Source organism: Chionomys nivalis, chromosome 17, assembly GCF_950005125.1.
Source record: "Chionomys nivalis chromosome 17, mChiNiv1.1, whole genome shotgun sequence".
NCBI lineage: Eukaryota > Metazoa > Chordata > Mammalia > Rodentia > Cricetidae > Chionomys > Chionomys nivalis.
The window spans coordinates 53,669,007-53,678,696 of NC_080102.1; positions in this window are offsets into that span (position 1 = coordinate 53,669,007).

The window sequence follows — 9,690 nt, forward strand, 5'->3', positions numbered from 1 at the left end:
TAACACACATGCCTACAAGACAGCACTGCCCAGAGGAATCTGAATGGGGGCGGGGCAGGGCTATGGGGGTGGGGCAGGGCTCTTGATGTCTCTTCATCAGTGAACTGGGGAGGGTCTCTTGAAGTGAGTCTCTTCAACGGAGGGAGCACAGGTTTCTGGGACAAAGACCATTTCCCCTGCTGGGTTCCAAGCAACTCCAGGGTTGGTCAGACTGCACTCGGAGCCCTGTACGGGCCGCCAACTGACACACTGTTCTCAAGGAGTTCAGTAATATCCAGGCTGGCAGAAAAAAAAAAAAAAAACTCAGCTTTTTTTAGTTTTGTGGGTTATTTTAGTTAAGAATTATAACCCTGGAAGGCTAGGTATAAAAATAATAGGATGAATCTTCCTTTAAGAAAATGTCTTGACAGTTGTGTGACTGGGGTAGTCTGTAGAGCCACTGGCAGTGACTGGACCAGGGTTTATCCCTACTGCTTGAACTGGCTTTTTGGAGCCCATTCTCGTTAGAGGGTTACCTTGCTCAGTCTAGATACAGGGGCGAGGGCCTTGGCCCTGCCTCAAGTGCTGTGACAGATGTTGTTGACTCCCCGTGGGAAGCCTCACCCTCTCTGAGGAGTGGAGAGGGGAGGTGGTAGAAGGTGGGGGGAGCAGGAGGAGGGGAGGGAGAGGGAACTGGGAATGGTATGTAAAATGAAAAAAGACTGTTTTAAAAAATAAATAAAAAAAGAAAATGTCTTGAGCTATTCAGTGGGATAGCGGCAGACGAGGTCACCCAGACAGATGGTTTATTTAGGTGTGCAGTTGGGTTTAAGCCTGTCCAGACAGCCCATTTAAATTAGCTATAAACAACCTGCCTTGTTTACTTTGACTAATAATAGACTAGGCCTGGCTGTAATTGGCACTGTATAAATGTTGAATGAATGAAGGTTTTTATTAAAGGCATTGATTTGTACTGTCCATCCACGACCTTTAGAACGTATTTATAAGGTTGCAGTGAGACATGCAATGGCATTTCTAATTGATGGGCCCTGCCATATGTTAAAATGTCGTAGCTCCTTAAGATCAGAATCCCCTACGAAAGGCTGAAGTGACCGATTCACCAATAGGAGGACTGGTAAGCTCAGTAAGAGAAGGCGACCATTCAAACTGCATGTTCAGAGGAAGGGGGATTATAACTTACAGAATGCAAGAATAAAAATCTAAGAAGACCATGTTATATCCCTAACATTATATAAATGCAGGGTTAGAGAGACGGCAGGATGACTAAGAGCATTTGCTGCTCCTCCGAAGGATCTGAGCTTGATTCCTAGCACCCACGTTGAATGGCTCACAACCAGCTTTAAGTCCAACTCTGGGGGATCCAATGCCCTCTTCTGACCTCCTCAGGCACCCAAACACATCTGTGCACACACACACACACACACACACACAATAGTAATAATCCTTTTTAAAACCTTATAAATGTAACATAAAATATATGCAAAGAAAATGTCTGAAATGATGTATTCCAAGAGGTTATTTCTAGTATGTGAAAGGTAGATTAATATTCATTTTGTCTCATTTATACTTTGGATCAACTTTTAGAAAATATGGGTTATTTTTGTTTTTTTATAAAAAAAATAAAGATAAGTAGAAACAAAAATAACAAAACCAAAAAGTCACTCTTAGATTTTTTCAAACACTCCAGGCGTCAGTCATGAAAACTCTATTTTTAATGAGGATATTTTAGATATTTAGCTATCAAACTTTATTATCAAAAATATTTACTTATGAATGCACATCTGTCTTGTCTATAGCCATGATAAACAATGACCAAAAACAACACGGAAGAGAAATAGATTTCAACTTAGAGCTCGCAGCCCATTGCTGAAGAAAGCCAGGACAGGCACCCAAGGCAAGAATCTGCAGGAAGGAACCTGTAGGCAGAAACTCAAGGCAGAAACCTGTAGGCAGAAACCCAAGGCAGGAACCTACAGGAAGGAACTTGGGGCAGGAACTGATGCAGAAGTCATGGAGAAGCGCTGTGCACTGGCTTGCTCCCCATGGCTTCTTCAGTCTACTTTATTTTTCTTAGAAAAGAATGCATTTAATTGGGGGCATGCACGACACTGGAGCAGTATCCATGGAGCCACAGTCTGATCCTCGGGCTCCAGAAAGAGTGAGAAATGGGCCTGGCATGTTATTAAAACCTCAGAGCCCACCCCTAGCGACACACTTTCCTAACAAGGCCACACTTCCTAGGCCTTCTCAAATAGGGCCACTCCCTGATAAGCACTAAAATATATGGAATTATGGGGGCCATTCTTATTCAGACTACCACATTAACGTTTCAGAGGGTCAGTCCGTCATAATCACGGCAGGACGCATGGTGGCATGCATGGCACTGAAGCAGTAACTGAGATCTACATCCTGACCAACAGGCCAACGAAAAGAGCCTGGGCCTGGCATGGACTTATGAAACCTAAAAGCTCCCCACCCCCACCCCCAGTGTCACACTTCTTCCAGTGAGGCTATCCCTAGCCCAACCAGGCCACACCTCCTAACCTTTCTAATCTTTTCAAGTAGTCCTACTCCCTGGTGACTTAAGTATTCAAATATGTGAGCCTGTAGAGCCCATTCTTTTTCAAACCACTGTGTCACACTGGCGGACCCCCATAGGCTTGTAGCCTTGTAAGAGTACAAAATACATTCAGTCCAACTTCAGAAGTCTTAGGAGGCTATCAGAGTCTCTACACTGTTTAAAAGGCCAAAATTTCTTCTGAGACTCATGGGAATTTCTTACCTGTAACCCCCTATAAAATAAAAATCAAAACACAGATTTACTTCCAACATGAAATGGCATAGAATGTATATTGCCACTTCAAAGCAGAGGAAGGGAGCATAATAAGGAAACAGTGGATCAGAGGAAAACCAAAATCCAGCTGGGCAAACTCCAAACTCGGCATTTCCATGTCTGATGTCAAAGTGCTCTTCAGACCTCCAATTCACTTCAGCTCTGTTAACTGACACACTTTGTTCTCCTGGGCTGGTTCCTAGCCCAGTCCTACTTTCTCCAGCAAGGCCACACCTACTCCAACAAGGCCACACCTACTCCAACAAGGCCTCTCCTACTCCAACAAGGCCACTCCTACTCCAACAAGGCCACTCCTACTCCAGCAAGGCCACTCCTACTCCAACAAGGCCACTCCTACTCCAGCAAGGCCACTCCTACTCCAACAAGGCCACTCCTACTCCAGCAAGGCCACTCCTACTCCAACAAGGCCACTCCTACTCCAGCAAGGCCACTCCTACTCCAACAAGGCCACTCCTACTCCAGCAAGGCCACTCCTACTCCAACAAGGCCACTCCTACTCCAGCAAGGCCACTCCTACTCCAGCAAGGCCACTCCTACTCCAGCAAGGCCACTCCTGCTCCAACAAGGTCTTTCCTCTTAATATTGCCACTCCCTTTGGGAGCTATTTTTTTTTTATTGATTGATTGATTTTTATTGAGCTCTACATTTTTCTCAGCTCCCCTCCCTGCCTTTCCCCTCCCCTTCAATCCTCTCCCAAGGTCCCCATGCTCCCAATTTTTTCAGGAGGTATTGTCTTTTTCTACTTCCCACGTAGATTAGATCCATGTATGTCTCTCTTAGTCTCTTCATTGTTGTCTAGGTTCTTTGGGATTGTGATTTGTAGGCTTATTTTCTTTTGTTTATGTTTAAAAACCACTTATAAGTGAGTACATATGATAATTGTCTTTTTGGGTCCTGGCTACCTCAAATAAAATGATGTTTTCTAGTTCCATCCATTTACCTGCAAATTTCAAGATGTCATTATTTTTTTCTGCTGTGTAGTACTCCATTGTGTAAATGTACCACATTTTCCTTATCCATTCTTCAGTAGAGAGGCATTTTAGGTTGTTTCCAGGTTCTAGCTATGACAAACAATGCTTCTATGAACATAGTTGAGCACGTGTCCTTGTGGTATGATTGAGCATCCTTTAGATATATACCCAAAAGTGGTATTGCTGGGTCTTGAGGAAGGTTGTTTACTACTTTTCTGAGAAATCACCACACTGACATCCAAAGCAGCTGTACCAGTTTGCACTCCTACCAGCAATGCAGAAGTGTTCCCTTTACCCCCAAATCTCACCAGCATAAGTTGTCATCAGTGTTTTTGATCTTGGCCATTCTTACAGGTGTAAGATGAAATCTCAGAGTTGGTTTGATTTGCATTTCTCTGATGGCTAAGGATGTTGAACATTTTCTTAAATGTCTTCCAGCCATTTTAGATTCCTCTGTTGAGAGTTCTCTGTTTAGCTCTGTACTCCATTTTTTTTTATTTATTTGTTTTTTTTTTCTTTTGATGACCAATTTTTTGAGTTCTTTGTATATTTTGGAGATCAGACCTCTGTCTGATGTAGGGTTAGTGAAGATCTTTTCCCATTCTGTAGGCTGTTGTTTTGTCTTGTTGACTATGTCTTTTGCATAACAGAAGCTTCTCAGTTTCAGGAGGCCCCATTTATTAACTGTTTCCCTCAGTATCTGTGCTACTGGGGTTATATTTAAGAAGTAGTCTCCTGCACCAATGCATTCAAATGTACTTCCCAATTTCTCTTTTATGAGGTTCAGTGTGGCTGGCTTTATGTTGAAGTCTTTGATCCATTTGGACTTGAGTTTTGTACATGGTGATTGATAGGATCTATTTTCATTCTTCTCCATGTTGATAACCAGTTATTCCAGCACCATTTGTTAAATATGCTTTTTTTCCCATTTGATTTTTTTTGATTTTTTGTCAAAAATCAAGTGTTTGAAAGTGTGTGGATTAATATCCAGGTCTTCAATTTTGTTCCATTGGTCCTCCTGTCTGTTTTTATGCCAATATCAGGCTGTTTTCAGTACTGTAGCTCTGTAGTAGAGTTTGAAGTCAGGGACTGTGATGCCTCCAGAAATTCTTTTATTGTACAGGATTGTTTTGGCTATCCTGGGCTTTTTGCTTTTATATGAGGTTAAGTACTATTCTTTCAAGGTCTGTGAAGAATTTTGTGGGGATTTTGATGGACATTGCATTGAATCTGTAGACTGCTTTTGGCAGGATTGCCATTTTTACTATGTTAATTATACCTACCCAAGCGCATGGGAGATCTTTCCACTTTCTGGTGTCTTCTTCAATTTCTTTCTTCAAAGATTTAACGTTCTTGTCATTCAAGTTTTCCACTTGTTTTGTTAGAATTATTCTGAGAAATTTTAAGCTCTTTGTGGCTATTATGAAGGGTGATGTTTCTCTGATTTCTTTCTCAGCCCATTTATCATCTGTGTACAGGAGGGCTACTGATTTTTTTTTGATTAATCTTGTATTCTGCTACATTGCTGAAAGTGTTTATGAGTTGTATAAGTTCCTTGGTAGAATTTTTGGGGTCACTTATGTAAACTATCATATCATCAGCAATAGTGAGAGTTTGGCTTCTTTTCCGATTTGTGTCCCCCTAATCTTCATTTGTTGTCTTATTGCTTTAGCCAGGACCTCAAGAACTATATTGAATAGATATGGAGAGAGTGGACAACCTTGTCTTGTTCCTGACGTCAGTGGGATTGCTGGGGGTTTCTCTTCATTTAGTTTGATGTTGGCTGTTGGCTTGCTGTATATTGCCTTTATTTTTTTTTAAATATTTATTTATTTATTTATTATGTATACAATATTCTGTCTGTGCATATGCCTGCAGGCCAGAAGAGGGCACCAGACCCCATTGCAGATGGTTGTAAGCCACCATGTGGTTGCTGGGAATTGAACTCAGGGCCTCTGGAAGAGCAGTCAGTGCTCTTAACCTCTGAGCCATCTCTCCAGCCCTGTATATTGCCTTTATTATGTTTCGATATGTTTCTTGTATCCTTGCTCTCTCCAAGACTTTTATCATGAAGGGATGTTGTATTTTGTCTAAAGCTTTTTTGGCATCTAATGAGATGATCATATAGTTTTTTTCAGTTTGTTTAAATGGAGGACTACATTGACAGATTTTCATATGTTGAACCATCCCTGCATCTCTTGGATGAAGCTGACTTGATCATGGTGGATGATGGTTCTGAAGTGTTCTTGGATTTGATTTGCTGGTATTTTATTTAGTATTTTGCATCAATGTTCTTGAGTGAGATTGGGTCTGTTATTCTCTTTCTTAGTAATGTCTTTCTGTGGTTTGGGTATCAGGGTAATTGTAACCTCATAAAAAGGAGTTTGGCAATGTTCCTTCTGTTTGTATTGTGTGAAACAATTTGAGCAGTATTGGTATTAGTTCTTCTTTGAAAATCTTGTAGAATTCTGAGCTGAAACCATCTGGTCCTGGGCTTTTTTTAGTTGGGAGACTTTTGGTGACTGTTTCTATTTCTTCAGCAGTTACAGGTCTGTTTAATTTGCTTATCTGGTCTTGATTTAATTTTGGTAAGTGATATTTATCCAGAAAGTTGTTTATTTAAGTTTTCCAATTTTGTGGAGTACAGGTTTTTGAAATATGACCTGATGATTCTCTAGATTTCCTCCATGTCTGTTGTCATGTCCCCTTTTTCATTTCTGATTTTGTTAATTTCGATATTCTCTCTCTGTCTTTTGGTTAGTTTGGATAAAGTTTTGTCTGTTTTGTTGATTTTCTTGAAGAACCAATTCTTTGTCTCATTGATTCTTTGTAATTTTTTTGTTTATATTTTGTTGATTACAGTTCTCAATTTGATTATTTCCTGCCATGTAGTTCTCTTGAATGAGTTTTCTTCTTTTTGTTCTAAAGTTTTCAAATGTTCTATTAATTCACTAGCATGAGATTTTTTTCCCCAGCTTTTTTATATAGGCATTTAGTGCTATGAACTTTCCTCTTAACACTGCTTTCATTGTGTCCCATAAATTTGGGTATGTTGTGTGGTCATTTTCATTGAATTTTAGGAAGTCTTTAATTTCTCCCTTTATTTCTTCCTTGACCCATTGATGATTCAGGTGAGCATTGTTTAATTTCCAAGTGTTTGTGGACTTTCTGGAATTAGTATTGCTGTTGAATTCTAGTTTTAAGCCATGGTGATCTGATAAGATTGGTTATACCAATCTTTTTGTATCTATTGTGGTTTTGTTTTGTTACCAAGTATGTGGTCGATTTTTTGAGAAGGTTCCATGAGGTGCTGAGAAGAAGGTATATTCTTTTCAGTTTGGATGGAATATTCTATAGATGTTCCTTTGAGTTATAACATCTGCAATTTCCCTTATTTCTCTGTTAATTTTTTGTCTGACTGAGCTGTCCAGTGGTGAGAGTGGAATATTGAAGTCTCCCACTATTAGTGTGTGGGGTTTAGTGTATGATTTAAGCTTTAGAAGTGTTTCGTTTACATGTGAGGGTGCCCTTGAATTTGGGGCATAGATGTTCAGTATTGAGATTTCCTCTTGATGGATTTTTCTTGTGACTAACATAAAATGTCCTTCTTTGTCTCTTTTGATTGATTTTAGTTTGAAGGATAGCTATACCAGCTTGTTTCTTAGGTTCATATGATTGGAAATTTTTTCCCCAACCCTTTACTCTGAGACGATGTCTGTCTTTGAGGTTGAGGTGTGTTTCTTGTGTGCAGAAGATAGATTGATTCTGTTTTTGTATCCAATCTGTTAGCCTGTGCCTTTTTATAGGTGAGTTGAGACCATTTATATTAAGGGATATTAATAACCAGTGATTGCTATCTCCTGTTAATTTAGTTTCATTGTTGGTGATGTTAATTTGTGTGTTTTTCCCTTTTTTAGGATTTGCTGTTGTGAGATCATCAATTGTCTGTGTTTTTGTTGATGTAGCCAACTTCCTTTGGTTGGAGTTTTCCTTCTAGTACTTTGTGTAGGGCTGGGTTTGTCGCTAGATACTAGTTAAATCTGGTTTTATCATGGAATATTTTGTTTTGTCTTTCTATGGTGATTGACAGTTTTGCTGGGTATGGTAGTCTGGGATGGATTCATCGTCTCTTAATGTCTGCATGATGCTTGACCATGACCTTCTGGCTTTCATTGTCTTTAAGGAGAAGTCAGGTGTAATTCTGATAGGCCTGCCTTTATATGTTACATGGCCTTTTTCCTTTGCAACTCTTAATATTCTTTATTTTGTATGTTTGGTGTTTTATTATGTGGTGAGGGGACTTTTTTTTATTCAGTCTATTTGGTGTTCTATAAGGTTCTTGTATCTTCATAGGCATATCTTTCTTTAGGTTGGGAAAGCTTCCTCTATGATTTTGTTAAATATATTTTCGGTGCTTTTGAGTTGACCTTTTTCTTCTTCTTCTATACCTATTATTCCTAGGTTTGGTCTTTTCATGGTATCCCATCTTTCCTGGATATTTTGGGTTAAGCTTTTGTTAGATTTAATGTTTTCTTTGAGGAGTCTATTTCCTCTATTATACTTTCAGTGCTTGAGATTCTCTCTTCCATCTCTTGTAGTCTGCTGTTTATGTTTTTATTTGTGGTTCCTGATTGTTTTCTCATGATTTCTGTTTCTCTAATTCCCTCAGCTTCTGTTTTCTTTATTGTCTCTATTTCAATTTTAAAGTCTTGAATAGTTTCTTTCATATGTTTGATTTCTTTTTCTTGGTTTTCTTTAAGTGATTTGCTGATCTCTTCCAATTTTTTGTTTGTTTCTTCTTCCATTTCATTGAGGGAATTTCTTATTTCCTCTTTAAGAGTCTCAAACATTCTCCTGAAGCTATTTTTTAGGTCATTTTCTTCTGCTTCATCTATATTTAGTTGTTCAAGTCTTGCTGTTGTAGGGTCTCTAGATTTTACTGGTGTCATATCAATTTTTGTGGTGTTGCATGTGTTCTTACCTTGTCTAATCTTTTCCTCTAAATAGTATGGTTGGGGCTGTCTGTGACTCTGGTGATTAATCTAGGTGCCAGTGGATCCAAGGCTCAGATGGTTGTTCCTCATGGTACAGTCAGTGTCATGGTTCTAGTTACCCCATTGGTCACTCTGTGTTCCTGGAGGTTGTTCAGCCCTCCTGGGGTTTGCTCTGCTCCCATGGAGTTTGCTGTCTCAGGCCTGCTCTGGTCAAGGTTGCCAGCTCAGAGCTGTTTCTGTAAATATCCCTGATCTGGATCTGCTCCTGCAGAGGTCTCTGGCTTGGGGTTGGTCCTGCAAAGGTCTCTAGCTCTGATCTTCTCTCCCTTGGAGGTCCCAGTCTTGGGTGTGCCCAAACCCACAGAAGACCTGGCTCAGGCCTACTCCCTTAGAGGTCCCAGACTCATGCTTAGACCCGTAAAGGTTTCTGGTTCCTGCCTACTCCTTTGGAGGTCCCAGACTGACATTCAGACCCACAGAGGCCCTGGCTCAGGCCTAGTTCCTCAGAGTTCCCAGACTCATGCCCAGACCCACAGAGGTCCTGGCTCGGGCCTAGTTCCTCAGAGGTCCCAGACTCATACCCAGACCTGCAGGGTCTACTCCCGTGAAGGTCCCAGATTCATGCCCAGACTCATGGTGTTCTCTGGCTCTGGCCCATTTGCTCAGCAGTTGCTCCCCTGTACCTATTCCTGTGGAATTTGTTGCCTCAGGTCTGCTCTGGCCCAGGTCACTGTCTCAGTGCTGTTCCTGTGTAGTTCACTGCCTCAGACCTGCTCTCCAGACTACTTTTTAAATCCAGCCTAGGACCACCTGCCCAGAGGTGATACCACAAACGAGATTGGATCCTTCCATATTAATCACCCATGAGAAA